This window comes from Arachis stenosperma, chromosome 1 (genome assembly GCF_014773155.1).
Source record: "Arachis stenosperma cultivar V10309 chromosome 1, arast.V10309.gnm1.PFL2, whole genome shotgun sequence".
Classification (NCBI taxonomy): domain Eukaryota; kingdom Viridiplantae; phylum Streptophyta; class Magnoliopsida; order Fabales; family Fabaceae; genus Arachis; species Arachis stenosperma.
Window position 1 is genome coordinate 28,513,349 of NC_080377.1, and position 12,720 is coordinate 28,526,068.

A 12,720-nucleotide genomic window follows, 5' to 3' on the forward strand; every position below is an offset into this window, starting at 1 on the left:
TGACTCTCTGGTAGAAGAGATCAATAAGGCTGAAAGCCTAGAATCAGAGCTTGAGAACATCTTCAAAGATGCTCAAACTGATCAGGAAGAGTCAGAGGAGGCAAAGGAATTTTCGAAAATTCCTCAGGAGGAGAATAAGCCTCCTAAGCCTGAACTCAAACCACTACCATCATCCCTGAAATATGCATTTCTGGGAGAGAGTGACACTTTTCCAGTGATTATAAGCTCTGCCTTAAATTCACAGGAAGAGGAAGCACTGATTAAAGTGCTAAGGACACACAAGACAGCTCTTGGGTGGTCCATAAGTGATCTTAAGGGCATTAGCCCAGCTAGATGCATGCACAAGATCCTGTTGGAGGATAATGCCAAACCAGTGGTCCAACCACAGAGGAGGCTAAATCCTGCCATGAAGGAGGTGGTGCAGAAAGAGGTCACTAAATTACTAGAGGCTGGGATTATTTATCCTATTTCTGATAGCCCCTGGGTGAGCCCTGTCCAAGTTGTTCCCAAAAAGGGAGGAATGACAGTGGTTCATAATGAAAAAAATGAACTGGTCCCTACAAGGACAGTCACAGGGTGGCGTATGTGTATTGACTACAGAAGGCTCAATACAGCCACCAGAAAGGATCATTTTCCTTTACCATTCATAGACCAAATGCTAGAAAGACTAGCTGGTCATGACTATTACTGCTTTTTGGATGGCTATTCAGGCTATAACCAAATTGCAGTGGATCCCCAGGACCAAGAGAAAACAGCATTCACCTGCCCTTCAGGCGTGTTTGCCTACAGGAGGATGCCTTTTGGTCTGTGCAATGCACCTGCAACCTTTCAGAGGTGCATGCTCTCTATCTTCTCAGATATGGTAGAGAAATTTCTGGAAGTCTTCATGGATGACTTTTCAGTATATGGAGACTCATTTAGCTCCTGTCTTAACCACCTATCACTTGTCCTGAAAAGATGCCAAGAGACTAACCTGGTTTTAAACTGGGAGAAATGTCACTTTATGGTGACTGAAGGAATTGTCCTTGGGCACAAAATTTCAAGCAGGGGAATAGAGGTGGATAAGGCAAAGGTAGAGGTAATTGAAAAATTACCACCACCTGCCAATGTTAAGGCAATCAGAAGCTTTCTGGGGCATGCAGGATTCTACAGAAGGTTTATCAAGGATTTTTCGAAAATTGCTAAACCTCTGAGTAACCTGTTAGCTGCTGACACACCATTTGTGTTTGACACACAGTGTCTGCAGGCATTTGAGACCCTGAAAGCTAAGCTGGTCACAACACCAGTCATCTCTGCACCAGATTGGGCATTACCATTTGAATTAATGTGTGATGCCAGTGATCATGCCATTGGTGCAGTGTTGGGACAGAGGCATAACAAACTTCTGCATGTCATTTATTATGCGAGCCGTGTTCTAAATGATGCACAGAAGAATTACACAACCACAGAAAAAGAATTACTTGCAGTGGTTTATGCCATTGACAAGTTTAGATCCTACCTAGTGGGATCCAAAGTGATTGTGTACACTGACCATGCTGCTCTTAAATACTTACTCACAAAGCAGGATTCAAAACCCAGGCTTATCAGATGGGTGTTGCTTCTGCAAGAGTTTGATATAGAAATAAGAGACAGAAAAGGGACAGAGAACCAAGTGGCAGATCATCTGTCCAGAATAGAGCCAGTAGCTGGGGCGTCCCTCCCTTCTACTGAGATCTCTGAGACCTTCCCAGATGAGCAACTCTTTGCCATTCAGGAAGCTCCATGGTTTGCAGACATTGCAAATTATAAAGCTGTGAGGTTCATACCCAAGGAGTACAGTTATGTGCAAAGAAAGAAACTAATTTCAGATGCCAAGTACTACCTTTGGGATGAACCATATCTCTTTAAGAGATGTGCTGACGGAGTGATCCGCAGGTGTATACCCAGAGAGGAAGCACGAAGGATCCTATGGCACTGCCATGGATCACAGTATGGAGGACACTTTGGAAGTGAGCGAACAGCCACTAAAGTTCTCCAGTGCGGCTTCTACTGGCCTACTCTCTATAAAGATTCCCGAGAGTTTGTGCGTAACTGTGACAGTTGCCAAAGAGCTGGTAACCTGCCTCATGGATACGCCATGCCTCAACAAGGGATATTAGAGATAGAGCTGTTTGATGTATGGGGAATTGACTTCATGGGGCCATTCCCACCATCATACTCAAACACTTACATTCTGGTGGCAGTGGACTATGTATCTAAGTGGGTAGAAGCAATTGCTACACCCACTAATGATACCAAAACCGTGCTGAAATTCCTCCAGAAAAACATTTTCAGCAGGTTTGGCGTCCCTAGAGTACTAATCAGTGATGGGGGTACTCATTTCTGCAATAAACAGCTATACTCTGCTATGGTTAGATATGGAATCAGCCATAAAGTGGCAACTCCGTATCATCCACAGACAAATGGGCAAGCTGAAGTCTCTAACAGAGAGCTAAAAAGAATCCTGGAACGGACTGTGATGTCCCGAAGAAAGGATTGGGCAAAGAGCTTGGATGATGCTCTGTGGGCATACAGAACAGCATTCAAGACTCCTATAGGGACCTCCCCATACCAATTGGTGTATGGAAAGGCCTGTCATTTGCCTGTGGAACTGGAACATAAAGCCTACTGGGCAACCAGATTCCTAAACATGGATGCACAGTTAGCTGGTGAAAAAGATTGCTCCAGCTAAATGAGCTAGAAGAGTTCAGACTCAATGCCTTTGAAAATGCTAAGATCTATAAGGAAAAGGCAAAGAAGTGGCATGACAAGAGATTGTCAACCAGAGTCTTTGAGCCAGGACAAAAAGTTCTCCTCTTCAACTCTAGGCTCAGACTGTTTCCAGGAAAACTCAAATCCCGTTGGAGGGGTCCATATGTGATTACAAAAGTGTCACCATATGGGTATGTTGAGCTTCAGGATATTGATTCTGACAGTAAGTTCATTGTTAATGGACAGAGGATCAAACACTATCTTGAAGGAAATTTTGAGCAGGAATGCTCAGAACTGAGACTTGAGTGATTCTCAGTGAAAGTCCAGCTAAAGACAGTAAAGAAGCGCTTGCTGGGAGGCAACCCAGTCATTAGGAAGTTGTATGATTAGTTCTTACAGAGGCAAGTATCAAAAATGAAGGAATTCACAGAGTTACAGAAGGATTCAGCTCAAAAAGCAGAGAAAATGAGCTTACTGGCGAAAAAACGCCAGTAAGGGGCATTTTGGGCGTTAAACGCCAGAATGGGCACCATTCTGGGCGTTTAACGCCAGCAATGGTACCATTCTGGGCGTTAAACGCCAGAATGGGCACCATTCTGGGCGTTTAACGCCAGGTGTGCAGCATCACTGGGCGTTCAGAAAAACGCCCAGTGAGGAAGGTTTTCTGGCGTTTAACGCCAGCCAGGGTACCTGGCTGGGCGTTAAACGCCCAAAAGGGGCAACAAATGGGCGTTAAACGCCAGAATGGGTGCCATTCTGGGCGTTTAACGCCAGCTTGGTGGGGGGACCACATTTTTGTTTTCAACTCAGATTTTTTCAAACTTTCCTTTTCTCACCCATACTTTTCTACAAAATCACACTTCAATCATTCATTATTCACTTTCAAATCTTCAAAAATCAAAACAATTTTTCAAATCTATTTCAAAATAATCCCAAATCTTCTTCAAAAACTCAGCCTTTTCTCAAAAATCTTTCATATCTTTTCAAATTTCCTTTCAAATCTCTCTTTTGTTTTCGAAATTCTCCTCCCCCCACTCTATAAATGAACGTTCCTCACCCCTCCTTCCTCACACCATTCGAATTTTCTCTCCCTCTCTCTCTCTCTTCTCTTATTTCTTTTCTTTTTGCTTGAGGACAAGCAAAACCTCTAAGTTTGGTGTGCTTTTCCGTGATCATTAAGCCAAGATTCATCAATATCATGGCTCCCAAGGGAAAACAAACCAACTCAAGAGGAAGGAAAGAGACCAATCCAAAGAATCTTTGGAATGAAGAGAAGTTCTTAACCAAAGAACATGAGGACCATTATCACAAAATAATGGGACTGAGGTCAGTGATCCCGGAAGTTAAATTTGATCTGAAAGAAGATGAATATCCGGAGATCCAAGAGCAAATTCGAAACAGAGGTTGGGAAGTTCTGACCAATCCTGAGACAAAGGTTGGAAGGAACATGGTTCAGGAATTCTACTCAAATCTGTGGCTCACAGATAAGCAAAGAATGACTGGAACCGCTTTTCCTACCCACAGAACCATGGTCAGAGGGAAAGTTATGTACTTCCATCTGGACAAAATAAGAGAAATCTTCAAGTTACCTCAACTACAAGATGATCCTGATTCCTTCAATAGGAGGATGGTGAGAGTAGATAAGGGGTTGGATCAAGTTCTAGAGGACATATGCCTCCCTGGAACTAAGTGGATAACCAATTCTAAGGGTGTCCCAAACCAACTCAAGAGGGGAGACCTCAAGCCAATTGCAAGAGGTTGGCTAGACTTTATTGGGCGTTCCATATTGCCCACTAGCAACCGTTCTGAGGTCACCATCAAGAGAGCAGTGATGATTCACTGTATTATGCTTGGAAAAGCAGTGGAGGTGCATCATGTGATTGCTTGTGAGATCTACACAATTGCAAATAAGAATTCCACTGAAGCCAAATTGGCCTACCCAAGCTTAATCTCCTTGCTCTGCAAAGAGGCTGGGGTAAAAATGGGAGTAGATGAGTTCATACCCATTGAACATCCAATCACCAAGAAGTCAATGGAAGGACAAGTGCAAGACAACTCTATCAAGAGGAGGACGCGTGAGTTCCTCCCTGAATTCCCTGAAATTGGCTACTGGGCCAGCCTAGAAGCATCCATCAACAAGCTGCAAGAGACTATGGAGCAACTGAAGGAAGAACAGCAGAATCAGAACTGCATGATCTGCAAATTGCTGAAGGAACAAGAGAAGCAGGGGCGTGATATCAAGGAACTGAAGCGCCAAAAGCTCTCCTCTCAAGCTGGGGGAGCATCCACTTCTCAAAATCAAGGTTGTTGAGTCCTAACTCTGTGAAAACCTCTATCATTAGGAGCCTCTGTTTTTTTTTTCGTTTTTATTATTATCCTTTTTCCTTTATTTTTAGTCTCATCTTACATCTATATTGGAGTCTTGTTCTTAATTAATAAAATTAATAAAGTTTATGCCTTAAAGCTATGAATGTCCTATGAATCCATCACCTCTCTTAAAAGAAAAATGCTTTAATCACAAAAGAACAAGAAGTACAGGATTCCGAAATTTATCTCTGAAACTAGTTGAATTAGTTTGATGTGGTGGCAATACTTTTTGTTTTCTGAATGAATGCTTGAACAGTGCATATGTCTTGTGAATTTGTTGTTTTAAGAATGTTAAAATTGTTGGCTCTTAAAAGAATGAGGAGAAAGAGAACTGTTATTGAGGATCTGAAAAATCATCAAATTGATTCTTGAAGCAAGAAAAGCAGTGAAAAAAAAAATATATATATTTCGAAAAAAAAAGAGAAAGAAGAAAAAAAGAAAAAGAAAAGAAAAAAAAAAAAGAAGGAAATAAAGTTGTGATCCAAGGCAACAAGAGTGTGCTTAAGAACCCTGGACACCTCTAATTGGGGACTTTAGCAAAGCTGAGTCACAATCTAAGAAGGTTCACCCAATTATGTGTCTGTGGCATGTATGTATCCGGTGGTAATACTGGAAGACAGAGTGCTTTGGGCCACAGCCAAGACTCATACATTAGCTATGTTCAAGAATCAATATACTTAACTAGGAGAATCAATAACACTATCTGAGTTCTGAGTTCTTATAGATGCCAATCATTCTGAACTTCAAAGGATAGAGTGAGATGCCAAAACTGTTCGGAGGCAAAAAGCAACTAGTTCCGCTCATCTAATTGGAGCTATGTTTCTTTGATATTTTGCAGTCTATAGTATATTCTCTTCTTTTTATCCTATTTTGATTCTCAGTTGCTTGGGGACAAGCAACAATTTAAGTTTGGTGTTGTGATGAGCGGATAATTTGTATGCTTTTTGGCATTGTTTTTAGTATGTTTTTAGTATCTTTTAGTTAGTTTTTAGTATATTTTTATTAGTTTTTAACTAAAATTCACTTTTCTGGACTTTACTATGAGTTTGTGTGTTTTTCTGTGATTTCAGGTATTTTCTGACTGAAATTGAGGGTCCTGAGCAAAAATCTGATCCAGAGACTGAAAAGGACTGCAGATGCTGTTGGATTCTGACCTCCCTGCACTCGAAGTGGATTTTCTGGAGCTACAGAAGCCCAATTGGCGCGCTCTCAACGGCATTAGAAAGTAGACATCTTGGGCTTTCCAGCAATATATAATAGTCCATACTTTGTCCAAGATTTGATGGCCCAAATCCGCGTAGCAATCCGGCCTCAGAAATTCCAGCGTTAAACGCCGGAACTGGATTAAAAGTTGGAGTTAAACGCCCAAACTGGCATGAGAACTGGCGTTTAACTCCAGAAAATGTCTCTACACATAAAAGCTTCAATGCTCAGCCCAAGCACACACCAAGTGGGCCCGGAAGTGGATTTTTCTGTCATTTACTCATTTCTGTAAACCTTAGGATACTAGTTTACTACTTATAGGACCTTTTGACATTGTAATCAGAACCTTATGACCTCATAACATTTTGTACACGTTTCTTCCACAGTATGAGCCTCTAAACCCCATGGTTGGGGGTGAGGAGCTCTGCTGTGTCTTGATGGATTAATGCAATTACTACTGTTTCTTATTCAATCATGCTTGCTTCCGTTCTAAGATAACACTTGTTCTTAATCCGGATGAATGTGATGATCCGTGACAATCATCATCATTCTCAACTATGAACATATGCCTGACAACCACCTCTGTTCTATCTTAGATTGAGTAGTTATCTCTTGGGTTCTTTAATCGGAATCTTCGTGGTATAGGCAGGACCTGATGGCAGCATTCAAGAGAATCCGGAAGGTCTAAACCTTGTCTGTGGTATTCTGAGTAGGATTCAATGATTGAATGACTGTGATGTGCTTCAAACCTGTAACCTACTGGGCGTTAGTGACAGACGCAAAAGAGTGATTCTATTCCGGTAGGGGAGGGAACCAAACCGGTGATTGGTGGCACTGTGACAGAGTGCTTTGCATTAGCTTTCACTGCGCGGATGGGAGGTAGCTGCTGACAACAGTGAGACCCTACACGAGCTTGCCATGGAAGGAGACAGGCGTGTTTGATGAAGAAGACAGTAGGAAAGCAGAGATTCAGAAGATGGAGCATCTCCAAACCTCAACCCATTCTCCATTACTGCAGTACAAGTAACCATTACATGTTCTTTTGCTTTTTACAATCAATCCTGATAATTTCTGATATCCTGACTAAGATTTACAAAATAACCATAGCTTGCTTCAAGCCGACAATCTCCGTGGGATCGACCCTTGCTCACGCAAGGTATTACTTGGACGACCCAGTGCACTTGCTGGTTAGTTGTGCGGGATTGCAAAAGTGTTATTGCAATTTCGTGCACCACTTACCAAACCTACTACTCTTTTTATTAACCTCCTAATATGTACGCTCAACTTCACATTAATATATATACACACATATATATCCATTGGAATTTAGTTAAATTTAGTTAAATTCATACATTTATTGTCAATTGTGCCAACAAGTGTTGTTTTAGACAAAAAAATTTCATAAGACAAAAATATATAAGTGGAAAATTAAAAGATAACAGTCAAATAGCAATCACAAAGAGCAGAACCATTTGTCCTAATTGGCTTTTGAAACTAACAGTTTAAAACTACATTATGCACATAACTCTGACTAAGCCAATTAGATTCCAGCCACAATACAATTCTACAAAATTTAATCAGAATGTAGCACATAACATTAACATACCTTAACTGCAAGTTCTCCAATAGCCCAGCATGCATTATTTGCTATTGAAATAGCCTGATAAACCAGGCTGCAAAACAAGGAAAGAAGCAGTTCATATGGAAATTCATTAGACACAAAAGAGCACAATCGGTTTTATCATTCTACCTGCCCCAGTTTCGGACATCTGTCCCTCCTCCGAGTCCAAGTCCTTCCATACTAACTACAACAACACAAACACCATCATGTCAGTAAACAAAATAACTATATATTCTTAATCAGCTGAGGAATTTTGTAGAAGAAAAATTCTACAGATCGATGCAAAGTGAAGAAAACACAAGTCCTCAACCTGAGCCATTACTTGAGCAGCATCCTATCTTTTTCAATAGTCTTCGGTACTACCTATACCACAAAAGAAAACCAGTTTATATTAAGCTATTCAACAACAAAGTGTTTTCATAAGTCATAACCAAATCAAATAACTCCTAAGCGATTTCGTAAATTTTGTATTAGGTCTTCTCTCTTTAAAGCCAAGATAAATCCAAGATAAATCCTAAAAAGTTAAAACCCCAACACCAACAAGCATGGTTAATGAAATTGCATAATAAAATCATACATCTGAAGAGCTAACATGGCGAGGGGTGATGGAGCCTCCAATCTGCACCAGTCCATCAGCGGTGAACAATGTAATTCTATCCTCATGAACCCATTGAATTTCTGAGAAATCATTGAAACAAATTAGCAATATAGTACTTAGCAAATAAATTACACCTGTAACAATCCAAATGAATACCATCTATCGTACATTCTTATTCATTTCTTAGCTTGTTTAGCCTAATACCCTTTTGGCGACCGGTTTTCTATCTAAAGATTAATATCACAAACGGACTCGGACTCACACAAATTTCATGTCCACATGTTCGTATTAAACTCAAGTTTCTAAAGGTCTAGAAATCATATTTTTCTGGGCAGTCTATCTCCAGCTATTGAGGAAAAACCGAGACTGTTATTCTAGGTTTGTAGGAACAGCACCTTGCTGTCTTGTTATGTGGTTTTTATGTTGTGAAAGCCTACGCACGGACTATCTCTCTTATCAAAGTAACTCTAGAGATCCTAACCTTTACTTTGAATTATATTTTACTACATTTGGACCAGAATTGAATTTTATACAAGGTTTTAAAATTCTGCTACTGCACTTGTAAAGATTCAGAAAAACAGCAAGCAGCAGCGTTTTTATAAAATCCATAATAATTTCAATTCTAATCCGCTGCTTCTAAATTTTGGGTAGATTACACTCAACTTTCCTAAGTTTCAAAACAAACAAGTTTTAAGTTCATATCACTTCATTTGATTAATTAATTCTCCATTGGAAGTAATGCCCTGTTTTCATAAATCAGTTTAGAATTTCCAGCAAGCAACCCAGCTTCCAAGTGACTTAATTAAGTCTACAAAATAGATATGAACATGAAATTTGTACTCAATTAAAGTGAAGATGCAGATCTTCAAAACCCCTTTGGTGGCAACTTAAAATGTTACGTAAAACAAAAGTTCCAGTGGTTTGAAATCAATGTTGCAGAACCAGAAAACCAGAAAAATTCTGCAGCAGCTACTGTTTTCAAAAATTCATATCTTTTAAACCACTTGGCCAAATCCCTTGAAATTTTTATGGCACATTCAAGACACACCTGAGTTTTACAGAAAAATAATTTTATCCAAAAAGGTGGTCTGGACTATTACCAGAATTTATTTTAAGTCACTGCCAAATATGCAGAAATTCTGCATCAAGTAATTCCAACAACCTCACATACCAAATCTTATATTTAAGCCAAAAACTCCCCTAAAACCATAATTCCAACTTTCTTGTGACTAACCAAAGTTGCTAGAGTGATTAGCGCAGTCCCAAAAATCCAGAGTCAATATTTTCCAAGTTTTCAAGTGCTTATACACAAGTGAACATTCATTTTTCTGCATCATGTTAAAAACAGAATTTTCACATGTACTTTCTATCATTCATTCACATAATAAATCATCATTCATCATCATCCAACTGGGTTTAGTTATAACAGAACCCATCTCAAGCACAACAACTTATACTACCAACTAATTCAATCATAAAACATGGCCTTTAGCCTTCAAGTAAATTCTGCACATAGCAACTTAAAACCCCAAATAACATTATCAAACCTACAATTCACCAACAGCACCATCAATCAGTCACAAACATATCCTTCTAAACACTCAAACCCTTACCTCTTTTGAAGTTCAAAATTCTGTTTGTGCTTCTTCCTTGAATTAAAAATCCTAGCCACACAAAATTGAAGTTTCGGTCACTCCTCCCTTCTCCCTCAACTCCGTTTCATTCTTTTCTTTCTTCTATTTGTGTGTGTCTGTGATGACCCAGATGAAGCAAGCACTCATATAAGTAGAAGAAGAAGTGGAGGAACTTGTCCTGTCTCTCCTTCTTTCCGTCTTGGTTCTGCTCTCTCTCTCCCTCTCTTTGCTGCCTTCTGTTTCTTACTCTGATGAAGGCAATCTCAGTTATCGATCAATTAAAACTTAAAAAGTACCAAATGCCATGAATCCAAAAAGCACTGCACCCTTCAATAACCTAAAAATCCTCTGAAAGTTTATAAATTATACTTGAAGAATACCTAACTCAACTAAAGCAGCAAAATCACTAGGCCTTGAAGAAACAAAATAACCATAACTTAGAGCACATAAACATCGAAAAGAAGAAGCAAAAGCTCCACCATTTCATTTCAACAAAAACTAATTTTAATTTTCAAGATTTCAGCTCAAATATTCTAAAAAAGCACACACATTTGAATATTATATATACAAAAATATGTTTCACAACTTGCACAATCACAACTAGCGCTGCAGAATCAAATTCCGCAATTGAAATGAACTTCAATTACAACAATTAGTGAAAGAAAAATCCAGCTACTTGAATGAAATTTCAGGAAAAAGAAGGAAAGATTACCAGAGTCGGATTGGAACCACGGGAAAGATCGAAAAGGATCATCACCGGATAGGTTGGAAGAGTCATCGGTGGCTTTGACCACGATATGATGGCGAGAAGAACGAGATGATGAGAAATTTAATGAGGATCTGAAAAGCGGGGAGAGAGGAGATGATAGCGTGGAACGAGAAATTGATGCAAGAGAAGAAGGAAATCTGAATCTTGAGGAGATGATAGCGGTGGAAGAAGCCCTAGCAATGGCGGTGGAGTTTCAGCGGCGACCAAGCACCCCTTTCTTCTCTCCTCCATCGCGTTTTCTCTCTCCCTCGAGCTCTCTTTCACTGGCGCTCGACAGCGGTGGAGCCATATGCGGCGTCGTCGTTTCTTTCCTTCCTTCCCCTCTCCTCTCTTCTTCTCTTCTTCTTCCTGTGCTCCCCTTTTCTGATTTTTTCTCTTTCGTGTGTGTGAGTTGAGGGAGGATGAGAGTGCGTGAGTGAGGCTGAATGGATACGAAAAGGGGGGAAAATTTTACCTAATGTGAGAGCGCAGCGAACAGAAGCGACGATGAAGACTAGTGATGGCGTGGTGAGTGATGAGTGACGAATATGAGTGACTGGTGGAGATGGTGAGTGGTGAGTGGTGAGTGTTGACTAGTGATGGCGATCCCTTTCTCTGATTTGGGGGTGATGAGTGGCGCGAAGAATTGAAAAGCTAAGGGTAGTGATGATCGAGTGTTATGTTTTCAGTGGCTAAGGGTTATGTTTTCTGATTTGGCTAAGTGTTTGTACGCATGTATCATTTGGGAAAAATTCAAAAAATTTACTAAGTGTTATTGGACATTTCACTTAGATATATTAGGCAACACTTTTGAAGCGCATCCAAAACTTAATAAATAGGCTACTCTTAAAAAGCGCTCTCTTTGATATAAAAGTGTACCCATAGATATTAACATACGGCTACGCTTTATAAGTGATTTCTATAATATCTAAGGCTACACTTTTTAAATGATGCCAGAATTGTGTTTCCTTTTCTCTAAAAAACAGGCAACACTGAGAAAAGCGTAGCCTATTCTATGAATAGGCTACGCTTTTCAAATGTAGCTTAAAAAAAGTGTGGCTGAATGAGTATTTTTCTTGTAGTGCCAGTACGGTAAAAGTGCGAAATAAATATAATGCACTGCAATAAAAACTCACTAAGCATCCTAAACTTCCTTTCACCAAATATTCACCCTATGTTCTCGCTAATCCATAAACAGGCAACTGTCATAAGGGAATGCTAAATCTAATTCAACTTCCTCATGCTTCCCAACTTTCTAACTCTCCAACGAATCAAAATCAGAATCATAAACAAAACCATCACCAGTTGTTCTGTCTCAGCAATGCTATATCAATACATCATATCCTCACATGGAGCTAGTGAAATCACTTCACTGCGTCTACCCAGGGAGCTCAAATTATCTCATTCAATAGTCATCGTCGTTATTCAATTACATCATCAACTCATCTCATCAAGCGCAGCCCTCAGCGTCCACCGACACCAGCATGAGGGACCTTTCAGTTGTACAAACACAAGCAATACAGACGAGTAATACACAATTAAAGTACAAGTAGAACAAGTAGCACATAATCAGGTAACATAACATATATGATATAGCAATCCAAAACAAATAGGCAAACCCAAACAATTCAAATATATGCAAATGATGTATGCCTGCCCTATGACTGATGATATCATTTGTTGGTTATATAGCCAACCCGACACATCCTGGTAGCTAACCATGGACAGAAACACCCATCGCGGAGCAAGTAGGTTTGAGCTACAACCCCCTTGTTACTACCTGCTCAACCCAGAGCCAGTGGAATAACCACTACTGTAG

The 12,720-nt window shown here is 39.9% G+C and overlaps 1 long non-coding RNA gene across 1 annotated transcript; it reads right to left on the reverse strand.

Annotated features, from left to right (window-relative positions):
* Positions 1 to 8,272: 8,272 nt before the first annotated feature.
* LOC130965734 (uncharacterized) lies at positions 8,273 to 10,365 on the reverse strand. Its single transcript, XR_009081236.1, has 3 exons — positions 10,133 to 10,365; positions 8,499 to 8,599; positions 8,273 to 8,284 (listed from the first exon to the last, which is right to left on the reverse strand). It is a non-coding gene; the product is annotated as an uncharacterized LOC130965734 (long non-coding RNA).
* Between the last annotated feature and the right edge of the window lie 2,355 nt (positions 10,366 to 12,720).